This window comes from Phalacrocorax aristotelis, chromosome 10, assembly GCF_949628215.1.
Source record: "Phalacrocorax aristotelis chromosome 10, bGulAri2.1, whole genome shotgun sequence".
NCBI classification, from domain to species: domain Eukaryota; kingdom Metazoa; phylum Chordata; class Aves; order Suliformes; family Phalacrocoracidae; genus Phalacrocorax; species Phalacrocorax aristotelis.
Genome location: NC_134285.1, coordinates 12501 through 31089, shown reverse-complemented (window position 1 = coordinate 31089; position 18589 = coordinate 12501). Strand labels below are relative to the sequence as shown.

At 58.1% G+C, this 18589-nt stretch overlaps 3 long non-coding RNA genes across 3 annotated transcripts; all 3 read left to right on the top strand.

Annotated features, from left to right (window-relative positions):
- Nucleotides 1-1499: 1499 nt before the first annotated feature.
- Nucleotides 1500-2854, top strand: LOC142062950 (uncharacterized). Its single transcript, XR_012662586.1, has 3 exons — nucleotides 1500-1797; nucleotides 1894-2075; nucleotides 2178-2854. It is a non-coding gene; the product is annotated as an uncharacterized LOC142062950 (long non-coding RNA).
- A 739-nt stretch (nucleotides 2855-3593) lies between these two features.
- On the top strand, nucleotides 3594-5764 carry LOC142062949 (uncharacterized). The gene is made up of 4 exons (XR_012662585.1): nucleotides 3594-3891; nucleotides 3988-4169; nucleotides 4272-4942; nucleotides 5661-5764. It is a non-coding gene; the product is annotated as an uncharacterized LOC142062949 (long non-coding RNA).
- Nucleotides 5765-9547: 3783 nt separating this feature from the next.
- On the top strand, nucleotides 9548-10607 carry LOC142062948 (uncharacterized). The gene is made up of 3 exons (XR_012662584.1): nucleotides 9548-9934; nucleotides 10159-10227; nucleotides 10325-10607. It is a non-coding gene; the product is annotated as an uncharacterized LOC142062948 (long non-coding RNA).
- The last annotated feature ends 7982 nt before the right edge of the window (nucleotides 10608-18589 follow it).

Here is an 18589-nt window from a genome sequence, read left to right as displayed (position 1 = left end):
GGAGGGGCGTGGGGCTGGTGTGTTTCGTTCTTCCTTTTTTTGGCCGAGCGATGGTAACTTTGTGTATCCTGTGGTATCTCTAGGGGCCGCAGGGGATGGCATTCGTCCTCGTCCGGAATGGGCACGGGGCAGCCGGGTGCGCGTGAGGTGGGGGACGTTGCGGGGTAGGCCCTTTGAGTGATGGGATGCTGACAGCGCTGCTGTGTGTGTATTTTTGTTGTTTTTGTTTAGATGATGAGAGAGCACCTGGCACCTGGGGGACCGATGCAGTGGGCTGACTGTGCGCTTGTTCTTCTGAAGGACGGGTGGACTGAGACTCTTGGCCCCTTGAAAGCTGAGTTGAGGCAACGGTGCTGGGGAAAGGGTTTTAAAGATGGCGCAGTGGAGCGGGCTGTCCGAGAAGCAGTCCCCTTTGAGAGCAGGGAAAAGGAGCGGGTTCCTCGTCAAGGTGACAGGAACGTTTGCCGGGCAGGGCGGTTCCAGGCTGTGTGTGTTATTGTGCAGTGTGTGTGTTTTGTGTTGGGTGTCTCCGACCTTCCTCGGGTCTCGGTTGTCCTCTTTGTTTTTTAGAAGCCAGGCAGGTGCCTCGGCAGCGTTACGAGGGCCCGGCGAGGCCCTAATCGTGGGCTCGGCGCCCGTCGGGCGCTTCTCTTTTGGCGTCGCAAGCTTCAGGCGTGGATCGGTCTGGCGTCTCGGACGGTCGTCTTGCGCGGCGTCGTTCCCAGCTGCGTGAGCAGCGCGCCGCTCTGTCGCTGTGAGTTTTTGGGACTGGCATTTCTTCCTTGCATCCTTAGGCGGTTAGGTCTTGAAGCCGGGCATGTTGCGCGTCTGTCGTCTCGGTTGTGAGAGGAAGCGCTTGTCACGGGCCACGAAGCTGTCGGCGTTCTCTGGCGTTGCCGTAGGGCCTGCTGACGTCACCGTCAGGGTCCCGCCGGCGGTCTTGCCGGACGGGGGTTTCCGTCTGGGTGTCGTCGTTCTCTCAGAGAGCTGCCTCTCATCCTTTGGGGCGCATTGCTTGTAGCGTTCTGTGTAGCGTTGTTCTGTGTTTGTCTTGGAGCCGCCCTGCCCGGGGATGTAGAGTCAGGGCAAGGTGGGTGGTGCTGGCATCTAGGGATGCGCCCAGGCTTGGGGCGGGGAAGGAGTTTTGCAGCGGTCTTGGATCGAGTGGCTGTTGTCGGTGGGTGAGGGAAGTAATTCCTGTTGGGTTTTGTGGGCCCCCAGGGAACAACCGTAGGTGTCTGGGAGAGGGAGCTGGAGCCTTAGCTGAGCAGGCAGCATGTCAAGGGTATTCTGGCTCGTCTGTGCGCTGGGCTTAATGTTTGACGTATTGTGCTCATGTTTAAGAGCCGCCCTAGTTGGGCTCTCAAGGGGTGTTCCTACATGCGATCGAGACCTGTGTCGTGGTTCAGCTGTCGCTGTGCATGCAGGTGACGTGTTTGGTATTGGTTTGGCAGATGCCAAGGGAGGAGTCGTGCAGGGTGACGGAGGACGGTGCTGTGAGCAGGTGAGTTGGTGTGTGGTGTATCTAGAGGGAAGATGTGGCTGTTGGCTCTACGAGCCCATTACGGTATTTTTCTTTGTGGGCGCATGCGAGGAGCCGAGCGGGATCTGGGCACCGGGAGGGGAGTCGCACAGGGTGAGTGGTGATGGGTGGGCTGAAGTGTAGCGATTCGTCCTGAGGTGTCGCGTTGCAGGTGGTTGTGAGCAACATGCGTTTGGCTCTTGCAGGTGGTGGGCGAGCCTCAAGATGGCAACCGGATCTGATGGAGGCCGGGCAGGTGAGCTGTCGAGGAAAAGGTGCGTGTCTGAGACGGGGTGGGGGGGGGGTTGGTGCGGGCGTCCTGAGACTCCCGCAGCACCCGAGCGGGTCCTTTTTTGCTTGGGGTCTTGCAGGTGCCGCACGCAGGCTTCAGAGGGGAGACGCCGCACGCCGACGAGAGGTCCGAGAGGTGAGGGGGTTGAAGGCCAGGCTGTTGTTTGAGAGCAAGGTGTCGTACGGCCACTCAGTTGAAGCGTTTGTCTTTAGTGTAGCGGGTTGTGCGCCGGCTGCCTTTGGGCCTGGATGCGCGTTTGAGGTGAGCTGGGTCGCAGAGGGGAGGGGCGTGGGGCTGGTGTGTTTCGTTCTTCCTTTTTTTGGCCGAGCGATGGTAACTTTGTGTATCCTGTGGTATCTCTAGGGGCCGCAGGGGATGGCATTCGTCCTCGTCCGGAATGGGCACGGGGCAGCCGGGTGCGCGTGAGGTGGGGGACGTTGCGGGGTAGGCCCTTTGAGTGATGGGATGCTGACAGCGCTGCTGTGTGTGTATTTTTGTTGTTTTTGTTTAGATGATGAGAGAGCACCTGGCACCTGGGGGACCGATGCAGTGGGCTGACTGTGCGCTTGTTCTTCTGAAGGACGGGTGGACTGAGACTCTTGGCCCCTTGAAAGCTGAGTTGAGGCAACGGTGCTGGGGAAAGGGTTTTAAAGATGGTGCAGTGGAGCGGGCTGTCCGAGAAGCAGTCCCCTTTGAGAGCAGGGAAAAGGAGCGGGTTCCTCGTCAAGGTGACAGGAACGTTTGCCGGGCAGGGCGGTTCCAGGCTGTGTGTGTTATTGTGCAGTGTGTGTGTTTTGTGTTGGGTGTCTCCGACCTTCCTCGGGTCTCGGTTGTCCTCTTTGTTTTTTAGAAGCCAGGCAGGTGCCTCGGCAGCGTTACGAGGGCCCGGCGAGGCCCTAATCGTGGGCTCGGCGCCCGTCGGGCGCTTCTCTTTTGGCGTCGCAAGCTTCAGGCGTGGATCGGTCTGGCGTCTCGGACGGTCGTCTTGCGCGGCGTCGTTCCCAGCTGCGTGAGCAGCGCGCCGCTCTGTCGCTGTGAGTTTTTGGGACTGGCATTTCTTCCTTGCATCCTTAGGCGGTTGGGTCTTGAAGCCGGGCATGTTGCGCGTCTGTCGTCTCGGTTGTGAGAGGAAGCGCTTGTCACGGGCCACGAAGCTGTCGGCGTTCTCTGGCGTTGCCGTAGGGCCTGCTGACGTCACCGTCAGGGTCCCGCCGGCGGTCTTGCCGGACGGGGGTTTCCGTCTGGGTGTCGTCGTTCTCTCAGAGAGCTGCCTCTCATCCTTTGGGGCGCATTGCTTGTAGCGTTCTGTGTAGCGTTGTTCTGTGTTTGTCTTGGAGCCGCCCTGCCCGGGGATGTAGAGTCAGGGCAAGGTGGGTGGTGCTGGCATCTAGGGATGCGCCCAGGCTTGGGGCGGGGAAGGAGTTTTGCAGCGGTCTTGGATCGAGTGGCTGTTGTCGGTGGGTGAGGGAAGTAATTCCTGTTGGGTTTTGTGGGCCCCCAGGGAACAACCGTAGGTGTCTGGGAGAGGGAGCTGGAGCCTTAGCTGAGCAGGCAGCATGTCAAGGGTATTCTGGCTCGTCTGTGCGCTGGGCTTAATGTTTGACGTATTGTGCTCATGTTTAAGAGCCGCCCTAGTTGGGCTCTCAAGGGGTGTTCCTACATGCGATCGAGACCTGTGTCGTGGTTCAGCTGTCGCTGTGCATGCAGGTGACGTGTTTGGTATTGGTTTGGCAGATGCCAAGGGAGGAGTCGTGCAGGGTGACGGAGGACGGTGCTGTGAGCAGGTGAGTTGGTGTGTGGTGTATCTAGAGGGAAGATGTGGCTGTTGGCTCTACGAGCCCATTACGGTATTTTTCTTTGTGGGCGCATGCGAGGAGCCGAGCGGGATCTGGGCACCGGGAGGGGAGTCGCACAGGGTGAGTGGTGATGGGTGGGCTGAAGTGTAGCGATTCGTCCTGAGGTGTCGCGTTGCAGGTGGTTGTGAGCAACATGCGTTTGGCTCTTGCAGGTGGTGGGCGAGCCTCAAGATGGCAACCGGATCTGATGGAGGCCGGGCAGGTGAGCTGTCGAGGAAAAGGTGCGTGTCTGAGACGGGGTGGGGGGGGGGTTGGTGCGGGCGTCCTGAGACTCCCGCAGCACCCGAGCGGGTCCTTTTTTGCTTGGGGTCTTGCAGGTGCCGCACGCAGGCTTCAGAGGGGAGACGCCGCACGCCGACGAGAGGTCCGAGAGGTGAGGGGGTTGAAGGCCAGGCTGTTGTTTGAGAGCAAGGTGTCGTACGGCCACTCAGTTGAAGCGTTTGTCTTTAGTGTAGCGGGTTGTGCGCCGGCTGCCTTTGGGCCTGGATGCGCGTTTGAGGTGAGCTGGGTCGCAGAGGGGAGGGGCGTGGGGCTGGTGTGTTTCGTTCTTCCTTTTTTTGGCCGAGCGATGGTAACTTTGTGTATCCTGTGGTATCTCTAGGGGCCGCAGGGGATGGCATTCGTCCTCGTCCGGAATGGGCACGGGGCAGCCGGGTGCGCGTGAGGTGGGGGACGTTGCGGGGTAGGCCCTTTGAGTGATGGGATGCTGACAGCGCTGCTGTGTGTGTATTTTTGTTGTTTTTGTTTAGATGATGAGAGAGCACCTGGCACCTGGGGGACCGATGCAGTGGGCTGACTGTGCGCTTGTTCTTCTGAAGGACGGGTGGACTGAGACTCTTGGCCCCTTGAAAGCTGAGTTGAGGCAACGGTGCTGGGGAAAGGGTTTTAAAGATGGTGCAGTGGAGCGGGCTGTCCGAGAAGCAGTCCCCTTTGAGAGCAGGGAAAAGGAGCGGGTTCCTCGTCAAGGTGACAGGAACGTTTGCCGGGCAGGGCGGTTCCAGGCTGTGTGTGTTATTGTGCAGTGTGTGTGTTTTGTGTTGGGTGTCTCCGACCTTCCTCGGGTCTCGGTTGTCCTCTTTGTTTTTTAGAAGCCAGGCAGGTGCCTCGGCAGCGTTACGAGGGCCCGGCGAGGCCCTAATCGTGGGCTCGGCGCCCGTCGGGCGCTTCTCTTTTGGCGTCGCAAGCTTCAGGCGTGGATCGGTCTGGCGTCTCGGACGGTCGTCTTGCGCGGCGTCGTTCCCAGCTGCGTGAGCAGCGCGCCGCTCTGTCGCTGTGAGTTTTTGGGACTGGCATTTCTTCCTTGCATCCTTAGGCGGTTGGGTCTTGAAGCCGGGCTGGTTGCGCGTCTGTCGTCTCGGTTGTGAGAGGAAGCGCTTGTCACGGGCCACGAAGCTGTCGGCGTTCTCTGGCGTTGCCGTAGGGCCTGCTGACGTCACCGTCAGGGTCCCGCCGGCGGTCTTGCCGGACGGGGGTTTCCGTCTGGGTGTCGTCGTTCTCTCAGAGAGCTGCCTCTCATCCTTCGGGGCGCATTGCTTGTAGCGTTCTGTGTAGCGTTGTTCTGTGTTTGTCTTGGAGCCGCCCTGCCCGGGGATGTAGAGTCAGGGCAAGGTGGGTGGTGCTGGCATCTAGGGATGCGCCCAGGCTTGGGGCGGGGGGAAGGGGGAGGGGGGGGAAGGAGTTTTGCAGCGGTCTTGGATCGAGTGGCTGTTGTCGGTGGGTGAGGGAAGTAATTCCTGTTGGGTTTTGTGGGCCCCCAGGGAACAACCGTAGGTGTCTGGGAGAGGGAGCTGGAGCCTTAGCTGAGCAGGCAGCATGTCAAGGGTATTCTGGCTCGTCTGTGCACTGGGCTTAATGTTTGACGTATTGTGCTCATGTTTAAGAGCCGCCCTAGTTGGGCTCTCAAGGGGTGTTCCTACATGCGATCGAGACCTGTGTCGTGGTTCAGCTGTCGCTGTGCATGCAGGTGACGTGTTTGGTATTGGTTTGGCAGATGCCAAGGGAGGAGTCGTGCAGGGTGACGGAGGACGGCGCTGTGAGCAGGTGAGTTGGTGTGTGGTGTATCTAGAGGGAAGATGTGGCTGTTGGCTCTACGAGCCCATTACGGTATTTTTCTTTGTGGGCGCATGCGAGGAGCCGAGCGGGATCTGGGCACCGGGAGGGGAGTCGCACAGGGTGAGTGGTGATGGGTGGGCTGAAGTGTAGCGATTCGTCCTGAGGTGTCGCGTTGCAGGTGGTTGTGAGCAACATGCGTTTGGCTCTTGCAGGTGGTGGGCGAGCCTCAAGATGGCAACCGGATCTGACGGAGGCCGGGCAGGTGAGCTGTCGAGGAAAAGGTGCGTGTCTGAGATGGGGGGGGGGAGGGGTTGGTGCGGGCGTCCTGGGACTCCCGCAGCACCCGAGCGGGTCCTTTTTTGCTTGGGGTCTTGCAGGTGCCGCACGCAGGCTTCAGAGGGGAGACGCCGCACGCCGACGAGAGGTCCGAGAGGTGAGGGGGTTGAAGGCCAGGCTGTTGTTTGAGAGCAAGGTGTCGTACGGCCACTCAGTTGAAGCGTTTGTCTTTAGTGTAGCGGGTTGTGCGCCGGCTGCCTTTGGGCCTGGATGCGCGTTTGAGGTGAGCTGGGTCGCAGAGGGGAGGGGCGTGGGGCTGGTGTGTTTCGTTCTTCCTTTTTTTGGCCGAGCGATGGTAACTTTGTGTATCCTGTGGTATCTCTAGGGGCCGCAGGGGATGGCATTCGTCCTCGTCCGGAATGGGCACGGGGCAGCCGGGTGCGCGTGAGGTGGGGGACGTTGCGGGGTAGGCCCTTTGAGTGATGGGATGCTGACAGCGCTGCTGTGTGTGTATTTTTGTTGTTTTTGTTTAGATGATGAGAGAGCACCTGGCACCTGGGGGACCGATGCAGTGGGCTGACTGTGCGCTTGTTCTTCTGAAGGACGGGTGGACTGAGACTCTTGGCCCCTTGAAAGCTGAGTTGAGGCAACGGTGCTGGGGAAAGGGTTTTAAAGATGGTGCAGTGGAGCGGGCTGTCCGAGAAGCAGTCCCCTTTGAGAGCAGGGAAAAGGAGCGGGTTCCTCGTCAAGGTGACAGGAACGTTTGCCGGGCAGGGCGGTTCCAGGCTGTGTGTGTTATTGTGCAGTGTGTGTGTTTTGTGTTGGGTGTCTCCGACCTTCCTCGGGTCTCGGTTGTCCTCTTTGTTTTTTAGAAGCCAGGCAGGTGGCTCGGCAGCGTTACGAGGGCCCGGCGAGGCCCTAATCGTGGGCTCGGCGCCCGTCGGGCGCTTCCCTTTTGGCGTCGCAAGCTTCAGGCGTGGATCGGTCTGGCGTCTCGGACGGGTCGTCTTGCGCGGCGTCGTTCCCAGCTGCGTGAGCAGCGCGCCGCTCTGTCGCTGTGAGTTTTTGGGACTGGCATTTCTTCCTTGCATCCTTAGGCGGTTGGGTCTTGAAGCCGGGCTGGTTGCGCGTCTGTCGTCTCGGTTGTGAGAGGAAGCGCTTGTCACGGGCCACGAAGCTGTCGGCGTTCTCTGGCGTTGCCGTAGGGCCTGCTGACGTCACCGTCAGGGTCCCGCCGGCGGTCTTGCCGGACGGGGGTTTCCGTCTGGGTGTCGTCGTTCTCTCAGAGAGCTGCCTCTCATCCTTTGGGGCGCATTGCTTGTAGCGTTCTGTGTAGCGTTGTTCTGTGTTTGTCTTGGAGCCGCCCTGCCCGGGGATGTGGAGTCAGGGCAAGGTGGGTGGTGCTGGCATCTAGGGATGCGCCCAGGCTTGGGGCGGGGGGAAGGGGGGGCGGGGAAGGAGTTTTGCAGCGGTCTTGGATCGAGTGGCTGTTGTCGGTGGGTGAGGGAAGTAATTCCTGTTGGGTTTTGTGGGCCCCCAGGGAACAACCGTAGGTGTCTGGGAGAGGGAGCTGGAGCCTTAGCTGAGCAGGCAGCATGTCAAGGGTATTCTGGCTCGTCTGTGCGCTGGGCTTAATGTTTGACGTATTGTGCTCATGTTTAAGAGCCGCCCTAGTTGGGCTCTCAAGGGGTGTTCCTACATGCGATCGAGACCTGTGTCGTGGTTCAGCTGTCGCTGTGCATGCAGGTGACGTGTTTGGTATTGGTTTGGCAGATGCCAAGGGAGGAGTCGTGCAGGGTGACGGAGGACGACGCTGTGAGCAGGTGAGTTGGTGTGTGGTGTATCTAGAGGGAAGATGTGGCTGTTGGCTCTACGAGCCCATTACGGTATTTTTCTTTGTGGGCGCATGCGAGGAGCCGAGCGGGATCTGGGCACCGGGAGGGGAGTCGCACAGGGTGAGTGGTGATGGGTGGGCTGAAGTGTAGCGATTCGTCCTGAGGTGTCGCGTTGCAGGTGGTTGTGAGCAACATGCGTTTGGCTCTTGCAGGTGGTGGGCGAGCCTCAAGATGGCAACCGGATCTGATGGAGGCCGGGCAGGTGAGCTGTCGAGGAAAAGGTGCGTGTCTGAGATGGGGGGGGGGAGGGGTTGGTGCGGGCGTCCTGGGACTCCCGCAGCACCCGAGCGGGTCCTTTTTTGCTTGGGGTCTTGCAGGTGCCGCACGCAGGCTTCAGAGGGGAGACGCCGCACGCCGACGAGAGGTCCGAGAGGTGAGGGGGTTGAAGGCCAGGCTGTTGTTTGAGAGCAAGGTGTCGTACGGCCACTCAGTTGAAGCGTTTGTCTTTAGTGTAGCGGGTTGTGCGCCGGCTGCCTTTGGGCCTGGATGCGCGTTTGAGGTGAGCTGGGTCGCAGAGGGGAGGGGCGTGGGGCTGGTGTGTTTCGTTCTTCCTTTTTTTGGCCGAGCGATGGTAACTTTGTGTATCCTGTGGTATCTCTAGGGGCCGCAGGGGATGGCATTCGTCCTCGTCCGGAATGGGCACGGGGCGGCCGGGTGCGCGTGAGGTGGGGGACGTTGCGGGGTAGGCCCTTTGAGTGATGGGATGCTGACAGCGCTGCTGTGTGTGTATTTTTGTTGTTTTTGTTTAGATGATGAGAGAGCACCTGGCACCTGGGGGACCGATGCAGTGGGCTGACTGTGCGCTTGTTCTTCTGAAGGACGGGTGGACTGAGACTCTTGGCCCCTTGAAAGCTGAGTTGAGGCAACGGTGCTGGGGAAAGGGTTTTAAAGATGGCGCAGTGGAGCGGGCTGTCCGAGAAGCAGTCCCCTTTGAGAGCAGGGAAAAGGAGCGGGTTCCTCGTCAAGGTGACAGGAACGTTTGCCGGGCAGGGCGGTTCCAGGCTGTGTGTGTTATTGTGCAGTGTGTGTGTTTTGTGTTGGGTGTCTCCGACCTTCCTCGGGTCTCGGTTGTCCTCTTTGTTTTTTTAGAAGCCAGGCAGGTGGCTCGGCAGCGTTACGAGGGCCCGGCGAGGCCCTAATCGTGGGCTCGGCGCCCGTCGGGCGCTTCTCTTTTGGCGTCGCAAGCTTCAGGCGTGGATCGGTCTGGCGTCTCGGACGGTCGTCTTGCGCGGCGTCGTTCCCAGCTGCGTGAGCAGCGCGCCGCTCTGTCGCTGTGAGTTTTTGGGACTGGCATTTCTTCCTTGCATCCTTAGGCGGTTGGGTCTTGAAGCCGGGCTGGTTGCGCGTCTGTCGTCTCGGTTGTGAGAGGAAGCGCTTGTCACGGGCCACGAAGCTGTCGGCGTTCTCTGGCGTTGCCGTAGGGCCTGCTGACGTCACCGTCAGGGTCCCGCCGGCGGTCTTGCCGGACGGGGGTTTCCGTCTGGGTGTCGTCGTTCTCTCAGAGAGCTGCCTCTCATCCTTCGGGGCGCATTGCTTGTAGCGTTCTGTGTAGCGTTGTTCTGTGTTTGTCTTGGAGCCGCCCTGCCCGGGGATGTAGAGTCAGGGCAAGGTGGGTGGTGCTGGCATCTAGGGATGTGCCCAGGCTTGGGGCGGGGGGAAGGGGGAGGGGGGGGAAGGAGTTTTGCAGCCGTCTTGGATCGAGTGGCTGTTGTCGGTGGGTGAGGGAAGTAATTCCTGTTGGGTTTTGTGGGCCCCCAGGGAACAACCGTAGGTGTCTGGGAGAGGGAGCTGGAGCCTTAGCTGAGCAGGCAGCATGTCAAGGGTATTCTGGCTCGTCTGTGCGCTGGGCTTAATGTTTGACGTATTGTGCTCATGTTTAAGAGCCGCCCTAGTTGGGCTCTCAAGGGGTGTTCCTACATGCGATCGAGACCTGTGTCGTGGTTCAGCTGTCGCTGTGCATGCAGGTGACGTGTTTGGTATTGGTTTGGCAGATGCCAAGGGAGGAGTCGTGCAGGGTGACGGAGGACGGCGCTGTGAGCAGGTGAGTTGGTGTGTGGTGTATCTAGAGGGAAGATGTGGCTGTTGGCTCTACGAGCCCATTACGGTATTTTTCTTTGTGGGCGCATGCGAGGAGCCGAGCGGGATCTGGGCACCGGGAGGGGAGTCGCACAGGGTGAGTGGTGATGGGTGGGCTGAAATGTAGCGATTCGTCCTGAGGTGTCGCGTTGCAGGTGGTTGTGAGCAACATGCGTTTGGCTCTTGCAGGTGGTGGGCGAGCCTCAAGATGGCAACCGGATCTGATGGAGGCCGGGCAGGTGAGCTGTCGAGGAAAAGGTGCGTGTCTGAGATGGGGGGTGGGGGGGGGTTGGTGCGGGCGTCCTGAGACTCCCGCAGCACCCGAGCGGGTCCTTTTTTGCTTGGGGTCTTGCAGGTGCCGCACGCAGGCTTCAGAGGGGAGACGCCGCACGCCGACGAGAGGTCCGAGAGGTGAGGGGGTTGAAGGCCAGGCTGTTGTTTGAGAGCAAGGTGTCGTACGGCCACTCAATTGAAGCGTTTGTCTTTAGTGTAGCGGGTTGTGCGCCGGCTGCCTTTGGGCCTGGATGCGCGTTTGAGGTGAGCTGGGTCGCAGAGGGGAGGGGCGTGGGGCTGGTGTGTTTCGTTCTTCCTTTTTTTGGCCGAGCGATGGTAACTTTGTGTATCCTGTGGTATCTCTAGGGGCCGCAGGGGATGGCATTCGTCCTCGTCCGGAATGGGCACGGGGCGGCCGGGTGCGCGTGAGGTGGGGGACGTTGCGGGGTAGGCCCTTTGAGTGATGGGATGCTGACAGCGCTGCTGTGTGTGTATTTTTGTTGTTTTTGTTTAGATGATGAGAGAGCACCTGGCACCTGGGGGACCGATGCAGTGGGCTGACTGTGCGCTTGTTCTTCTGAAGGACGGGTGGACTGAGACTCTTGGCCCCTTGAAAGCTGAGTTGAGGCAACGGTGCTGGGGAAAGGGTTTTAAAGATGGCGCAGTGGAGCGGGCTGTCCGAGAAGCAGTCCCCTTTGAGAGCAGGGAAAAGGAGCGGGTTCCTCGTCAAGGTGACAGGAACGTTTGCCGGGCAGGGCGGTTCCAGGCTGTGTGTGTTATTGTGCAGTGTGTGTGTTTTGTGTTGGGTGTCTCCGACCTTCCTCGGGTCTCGGTTGTCCTCTTTGTTTTTTAGAAGCCAGGCAGGTGGCTCGGCAGCGTTACGAGGGCCCGGCGAGGCCCTAATCGTGGGCTCGGCGCCCGTCGGGCGCTTCTCTTTTGGCGTCGCAAGCTTCAGGCGTGGATCGGTCTGGCGTCTCGGACAGTCGTCTTGCGCGGCGTCGTTCCCAGCTGCGTGAGCAGCGCGCCGCTCTGTCGCTGTGAGTTTTTGGGACTGGCATTTCTTCCTTGCATCCTTAGGCGGTTGGGTCTTGAAGCCGGGCTGGTTGCGCGTCTGTCGTCTCGGTTGTGAGAGGAAGCGCTTGTCACGGGCCACGAAGCTGTCGGCGTTCTCTGGCGTTGCCGTAGGGCCTGCTGACGTCACCGTCAGGGTCCCGCCGGCGGTCTTGCCGGACGGGGGTTTCCGTCTGGGTGTCGTCGTTCTCTCAGAGAGCTGCCTCTCATCCTTTGGGGCGCATTGCTTGTAGCGTTCTGTGTAGCGTTGTTCTGTGTTTGTCTTGGAGCCGCCCTGCCCGGGGATGTAGAGTCAGGGCAAGGTGGGTGGTGCTGGCATCTAGGGATGTGCCCAGGCTTGGGGCGGGGAAGGAGTTTTGCAGCGGTCTTGGATCGAGTGGCTGTTGTCGGTGGGTGAGGGAAGTAATTCCTGTTGGGTTTTGTGGGCCCCCAGGGAACAACCGTAGGTGTCTGGGAGAGGGAGCTGGAGCCTTAGCTGAGCAGGCAGCATGTCAAGGGTATTCTGGCTCGTCTGTGCGCTGGGCTTAATGTTTGACGTATTGTGCTCATGTTTAAGAGCCGCCCTAGTTGGGCTCTCAAGGGGTGTTCCTACATGCGATCGAGACCTGTGTCGTGGTTCAGCTGTCGCTGTGCATGCAGGTGACGTGTTTGGTATTGGTTTGGCAGATGCCAAGGGAGGAGTCGTGCAGGGTGACGGAGGACGGCGCTGTGAGCAGGTGAGTTGGTGTGTGGTGTATCTAGAGGGAAGATGTGGCTGTTGGCTCTACGAGCCCATTACGGTATTTTTCTTTGTGGGCGCATGCGAGGAGCCGAGCGGGATCTGGGCACCGGGAGGGGAGTCGCACAGGGTGAGTGGTGATGGGTGGGCTGAAGTGTAGCGATTCGTCCTGAGGTGTCGCGTTGCAGGTGGTTGTGAGCAACATGCGTTTGGCTCTTGCAGGTGGTGGGCGAGCCTCAAGATGGCAACCGGATCTGATGGAGGCCGGGCAGGTGAGCTGTCGAGGAAAAGGTGTGTGTCTGAGATGGGGGGGGGGGGAGGGGTTGGTGCGGGCGTCCTGGGACTCCCGCAGCACCCGAGCGGGTCCTTTTTTGCTTGGGGTCTTGCAGGTGCCGCACGCAGGCTTCAGAGGGGAGACGCCGCACGCCGACGAGAGGTCCGAGAGGTGAGGGGGTTGAAGGCCAGGCTGTTGTTTGAGAGCAAGGTGTCGTACGGCCACTCAATTGAAGCGTTTGTCTTTAGTGTAGCGGGTTGTGCGCCGGCTGCCTTTGGGCCTGGATGCGCGTTTGAGGTGAGCTGGGTCGCAGAGGGGAGGGGCGTGGGGCTGGTGTGTTTCGTTCTTCCTTTTTTTGGCCGAGCGATGGTAACTTTGTGTATCCTGTGGTATCTCTAGGGGCCGCAGGGGATGGCATTCGTCCTCGTCCGGAATGGGCACGGGGCGGCCGGGTGCGCGTGAGGTGGGGGACGTTGCGGGGTAGGCCCTTTGAGTGATGGGATGCTGACAGCGCTGCTGTGTGTGTATTTTTGTTGTTTTTGTTTAGATGATGAGAGAGCACCTGGCACCTGGGGGACCGATGCAGTGGGCTGACTGTGCGCTTGTTCTTCTGAAGGACGGGTGGACTGAGACTCTTGGCCCCTTGAAAGCTGAGTTGAGGCAACGGTGCTGGGGAAAGGGTTTTAAAGATGGTGCAGTGGAGCGGGCTGTCCGAGAAGCAGTCCCCTTTGAGAGCAGGGAAAAGGAGCGGGTTCCTCGTCAAGGTGACAGGAACGTTTGCCGGGCAGGGCGGTTCCAGGCTGTGTGTGTTATTGTGCAGTGTGTGTGTTTTGTGTTGGGTGTCTCCGACCTTCCTCGGGTCTCGGTTGTCCTCTTTGTTTTTTAGAAGCCAGGCAGGTGGCTCGGCAGCGTTACGAGGGCCCGGCGAGGCCCTAATCGTGGGCTCGGCGCCCGTCGGGCGCTTCTCTTTTGGCGTCGCAAGCTTCAGGCGTGGATCGGTCTGGCGTCTCGGACGGTCGTCTTGCGCGGCGTCGTTCCCAGCTGCGTGAGCAGCGCGCCGCTCTGTCGCTGTGAGTTTTTGGGACTGGCATTTCTTCCTTGCATCCTTAGGCGGTTAGGTCTTGAAGCCGGGCTGGTTGCGCGTCTGTCGTCTCGGTTGTGAGAGGAAGCGCTTGTCACGGGCCACGAAGCTGTCGGCGTTCTCTGGCGTTGCCGTAGGGCCTGCTGACGTCACCGTCAGGGTCCCGCCGGCGGTCTTGCCGGACGGGGGTTTCCGTCTGGGTGTCGTCGTTCTCTCAGAGAGCTGCCTCTCATCCTACGGGGCGCATTGCTTGTAGCGTTCTGTGTAGCGTTGTTCTGTGTTTGTCTTGGAGCCGCCCTGCCCGGGGATGTAGAGTCAGGGCAAGGTGGGTGGTGCTGGCATCTAGGGATGCGCCCAGGCTTGGGGCGGGGGGAAGGGGGAGGGGGGGGAAGGAGTTTTGCAGCGGTCTTGGATCGAGTGGCTGTTGTCGGTGGGTGAGGGAAGTAATTCCTGTTGGGTTTTGTGGGCCCCCAGGGAACAACCGTAGGTGTCTGGGAGAGGGAGCTGGAGCCTTAGCTGAGCAGGCAGCATGTCAAGGGTATTCTGGCTCGTCTGTGCGCTGGGCTTAATGTTTGACGTATTGTGCTCATGTTTAAGAGCCGCCCTAGTTGGGCTCTCAAGGGGTGTTCCTACATGCGATCGAGACCTGTGTCGTGGTTCAGCTGTCGCTGTGCATGCAGGTGACGTGTTTGGTATTGGTTTGGCAGATGCCAAGGGAGGAGTCGTGCAGGGTGACGGAGGACGGCGCTGTGAGCAGGTGAGTTGGTGTGTGGTGTATCTAGAGGGAAGATGTGGCTGTTGGCTCTACGAGCCCATTACGGTATTTTTCTTTGTGGGCGCATGCGAGGAGCCGAGCGGGATCTGGGCACCGGGAGGGGAGTCGCACAGGGTGAGTGGTGATGGGTGGGCTGAAGTGTAGCGATTCGTCCTGAGGTGTCGCGTTGCAGGTGGTTGTGAGCAACATGCGTTTGGCTTTTGCAGGTGGTGGGCGAGCCTCAAGATGGCAACCGGATCTGACGGAGGCCGGGCAGGTGAGCTGTCGAGGAAAAGGTGCGTGTCTGAGATGGGGGGGGGGGGGGGTGGTGGTGCGGGCGTCCTGAGACTCCCGCAGCACCCGAGCGGGTCCTTTTTTGCTTGGGGTCTTGCAGGTGCCGCACGCAGGCTTCAGAGGGGAGACGCCGCACGCCGACGAGAGGTCCGAGAGGTGAGGGGGTTGAAGGCCAGGCTGTTGTTTGAGAGCAAGGTGTCGTACGGCCACTCAATTGAAGCGTTTGTCTTTAGTGTAGCGGGTTGTGCGCCGGCTGCCTTTGGGCCTGGATGCGCGTTTGAGGTGAGCTGGGTCGCAGAGGGGAGGGGCGTGGGGCTGGTGTGTTTCGTTCTTCCTTTTTTTGGCCGAGCGATGGTAACTTTGTGTATCCTGTGGTATCTCTAGGGGCCGCAGGGGATGGCATTCGTCCTCGTCCGGAATGGGCACGGGGCAGCCGGGTGCGCGTGAGGTGGGGGACGTTGCGGGGTAGGCCCTTTGAGTGATGGGATGCTGACAGCGCTGCTGTGTGTGTGTATTTTTGTTGTTTTTGTTTAGATGATGAGAGAGCACCTGGCACCTGGGGGACCGATGCAGTGGGCTGACTGTGCGCTTGTTCTTCTGAAGGACGGGTGGACTGAGACTCTTGGCCCCTTGAAAGCTGAGTTGAGGCAACGGTGCTGGGGAAAGGGTTTTAAAGATGGCGCAGTGGAGCGGGCTGTCCGAGAAGCAGTCCCCTTTGAGAGCAGGGAAAAGGAGCGGGTTCCTCGTCAAGGTGACAGGAACGTTTGCCGGGCAGGGCGGTTCCAGGCTGTGTGTGTTATTGTGCAGTGTGTGTGTTTTGTGTTGGGTGTCTCCGACCTTCCTCGGGTCTCGGTTGTCCTCTTTGTTTTTTAGAAGCCAGGCAGGTGGCTCGGCAGCGTTACGAGGGCCCGGCGAGGCCCTAATCGTGGGCTCTGCGCCCGTCGGGCGCTTCCCTTTTGGCGTCGCAAGCTTCAGGCGTGGATCGGTCTGGCGTCTCGCACGGGTCGTCTTGCGCGGCGTCGTTCCCAGCTGCGTGAGCAGCGCGCCGCTCTGTCGCTGTGAGTTTTTGGGACTGGCATTTCTTCCTTGCATCCTTAGGCGGTTAGGTCTTGAAGCCGGGCTGGTTGCACGTCTGTCGTCTCGGTTGTGAGAGGAAGCGCTTGTCACGGGCCACGAAGCTGTCGGCGTTCTCTGGCGTGGCGCTAGGAGCACGCTAGGGTTCTTCGCGTGCTCTTACGAGATGGAGGTTTTCTGTACGTGCGTCGTCACTCTTGCTGAGCGACTTGGCTCTTTTTTTGAGGCGTTGTGTTTTTGGAGTTCTGTGTAGCATTCGTCTGTGGTTGCGGTCTTGGCTTGGAGCCGCCCTGCCTGGGGATGTCGAGTCAGGGCAAGGTGGCACAGGAGCCTTTGAGGTGAGCTGGGTTGCAGAGAAGAGGGGTGTGGAGCTGGTGATTTTTTTAGGAATTGCAATGGCAACTCTATGTGCTTTCATCTCTAGGGGCCGCAAAGGATGGTGACTATCCAAGTCCAGCACGGGTAAGGAGCAGGTGAGTGAAGAAGCCAGGTGCATGTGAGGTGGGGGACGTTGCAGGGTATGTCCTTGTGGAGCGATGTGATGCTGACAACACTATTGAGTGTGGATTGTTGTGGGGTTTTTTTTCGGTGAAGGAATATGTGTTCCTCCCTTTGGTAACCATCATCTTTGGGTGACTGCACGCTACTAAACTTCCTCCCACACTTGTACAGTTGAATGCACGTACTGTTGTATTGGTGTATGTATATGCCTGCACAGATACCTCCATCTCTTGTTTGGTCGAACATATCTATATAGTTTCTATTGTGCAGTTCTTTGTTGTTGTGTATCTGTATAGCTATCCTGTGTGACTCGTGTGGCTGAGTGTGTGTACCTAGGCACTTACTTCTGCTCTCTTGTATGGTTGCACATATGTAGTGCTTGTTTACCCTGTTTGCCTGTTGTAGTTGAGTGAATGTCCATAGTTAATCTACCACTGTGGCATGGTGGAAGTATCCACCCGTGTACATCATTGCTGCGTGTGATCGATTAGAGCTGGTGTGGTATCGTTGGATGTACATTCACACATCCTTGCATAGTGAGGTTGAGTGAATGCAGAAGTCAACACTGGCTGCCTGTGTTCTATGGGTGAATGTAGTTTGAAACGACCCAGGGACACAGGTAGTTACATATATTTTGTAGAAACTGTCTTTGATAGGGTTGTGCGGTGTGGGGTGGTCACGGTTTTTTGAGGGTTGGGTTTGGTGGTGGTAGCTAACAGCAAACGTTTTCCACAGGATTAAAAAAAAATAAAATTAGAATAAAAAAACCCCAGCTGGGTGATTTTTTTTTTTCTCCCCCGGCTGGGTTTTTTTTCCCCGGTCCTGGCCGCTCTGCGAGGAGATGTTCATCGCCAATGTTTGGGCGGAGGTCAGGCTCCGGGACGGGGTTTTGGCAGGCAGGGCAATTTTTTGAGGCGCCTGGGAGCGGAGTTCCCAGGGAGCGCCGGAGGAGCAGGGTGACAGGCGGTGGACCGGCTCGGTTGAGAGGACGGGGTGATGGACCGGGTGGGCGGATGAGCGGTCTGTTGGGAACCTTTGTGAGGTTGTCGGGTTGAATGCGTGCGTCAGCAGAGGTCTGATGTTTGGTGGTGTGGGGTGTTGTTGGAGATGTTCTTGTGGGGCTGAGATGCAGTCTTTGAAGAGGCTGAGAGATGGGGGATTTCAGAATATGGGTTTTGTCTTCCATGGCTGGTGCTGATTTCCTGAAGTGTTTGTAGGCATTCTGCAGCCAGTGTATTAGGCAATGTGTAATAGGTGTGTGTGGGTGGCTGTCCCAGTAGGCAGAAGGTTTTGTGTGCTGTCTGGGTATATGGCACTGAAGGGTTGGTGTTGGGATGTATGATACGGTAGGTCTGGCTTGGTGTTGATGAAATTGCATACAGTGGGTGTTGGGTATGGGGAGTTGGAGTAGGTGGCCGTTGTTTATGCGAGGCAGCTTGAGAACAATGTGGGATTATGGTCATTGTGTATGCCTAGGGTAGGGAAGTACCTTTGGTGTGGTTAGCGTATGTTATAAGGATGCTGGTTTGCCTGTTGTCATAGGGGTGTTGAAGTCTAAGGTCTGCAGAGATGCGAGGAGGCATGTTGTCAGATGATCGGTAGTATGCATCACAGAGGCAGTGTGGATTGGAAGAGGAAAAGGTATATTAGCAAAGCAGTAAGTGGACTACATAACAAGAGTGAGCTTTGTGACTAAGGCAACAGGGTCTGAGGCTCAGGTGTTAAGCACTTGCTAGGAGCCTAAAGGAGTTACAGGTGTAGTATAATTAGAGGACTAATGAGTAAGAGGTGACCCAATGAGTAGGGATGGGAAGTGTTGGACCTAGGGAGGTAATGTTCTCCTTGCAGGAGAAGTGAATTATGGCAATGAGAGGTGACAGGTACTGCTTGGTAGATGAATGAATGGCAGAAATGGCTTTATCCTGGGAGAAAAAGGTGTTTAAGCATGGGAGATGTTGTCTAGTATGGTGATTGTATTAGTAACAGCAAATAACTGCATGGGCTTAAGTGCTACCCCTTGGCCTCAGAGCAAGGACAAGATTGAAGTATCAATGTAGATATGTGTACAAGCATGTAGAGGTGTTGCTGTGGAGCTAGGTAAGGAATGAGTTGATGCATAAGGGTAATGATGATGTTGGTATTGGAGGGAGAGGAGTGAAGCAGGCTGAGTAAATGTAGTTGTGTGAGGAGGAAAAAAAATTTTGCAGTAGTAGGTATTGTAAGTTGTGGAAACACATACGTTGTTTACATGCAGCGAGGGCAGTTAGGTGCAGGGAAGCATGGCACTTTGAAGTTTTCCCATGCTAACAATACAGTAACAATGTGGTGTAGTAAAAGACATGAAGGCTGTTAGGATTTGTGCATACCATAGCTCTTTTACATTGCAGGTGGAGAGGTCCTAGAGGAAGACGACTGGCACAAAAGCAGGCTTTATTATGCCTCCAGTGTTGGGAAACACCAGACATAAAGGAGCATTACTAATACAATAATAAATTAAATGAAAACCTGTGTCTCATTGTTTTATTCAGGCCTCCTGTGTGTTATTTGTGGGTGGGGTGTAATTTCCAGTGGGTGGGATTT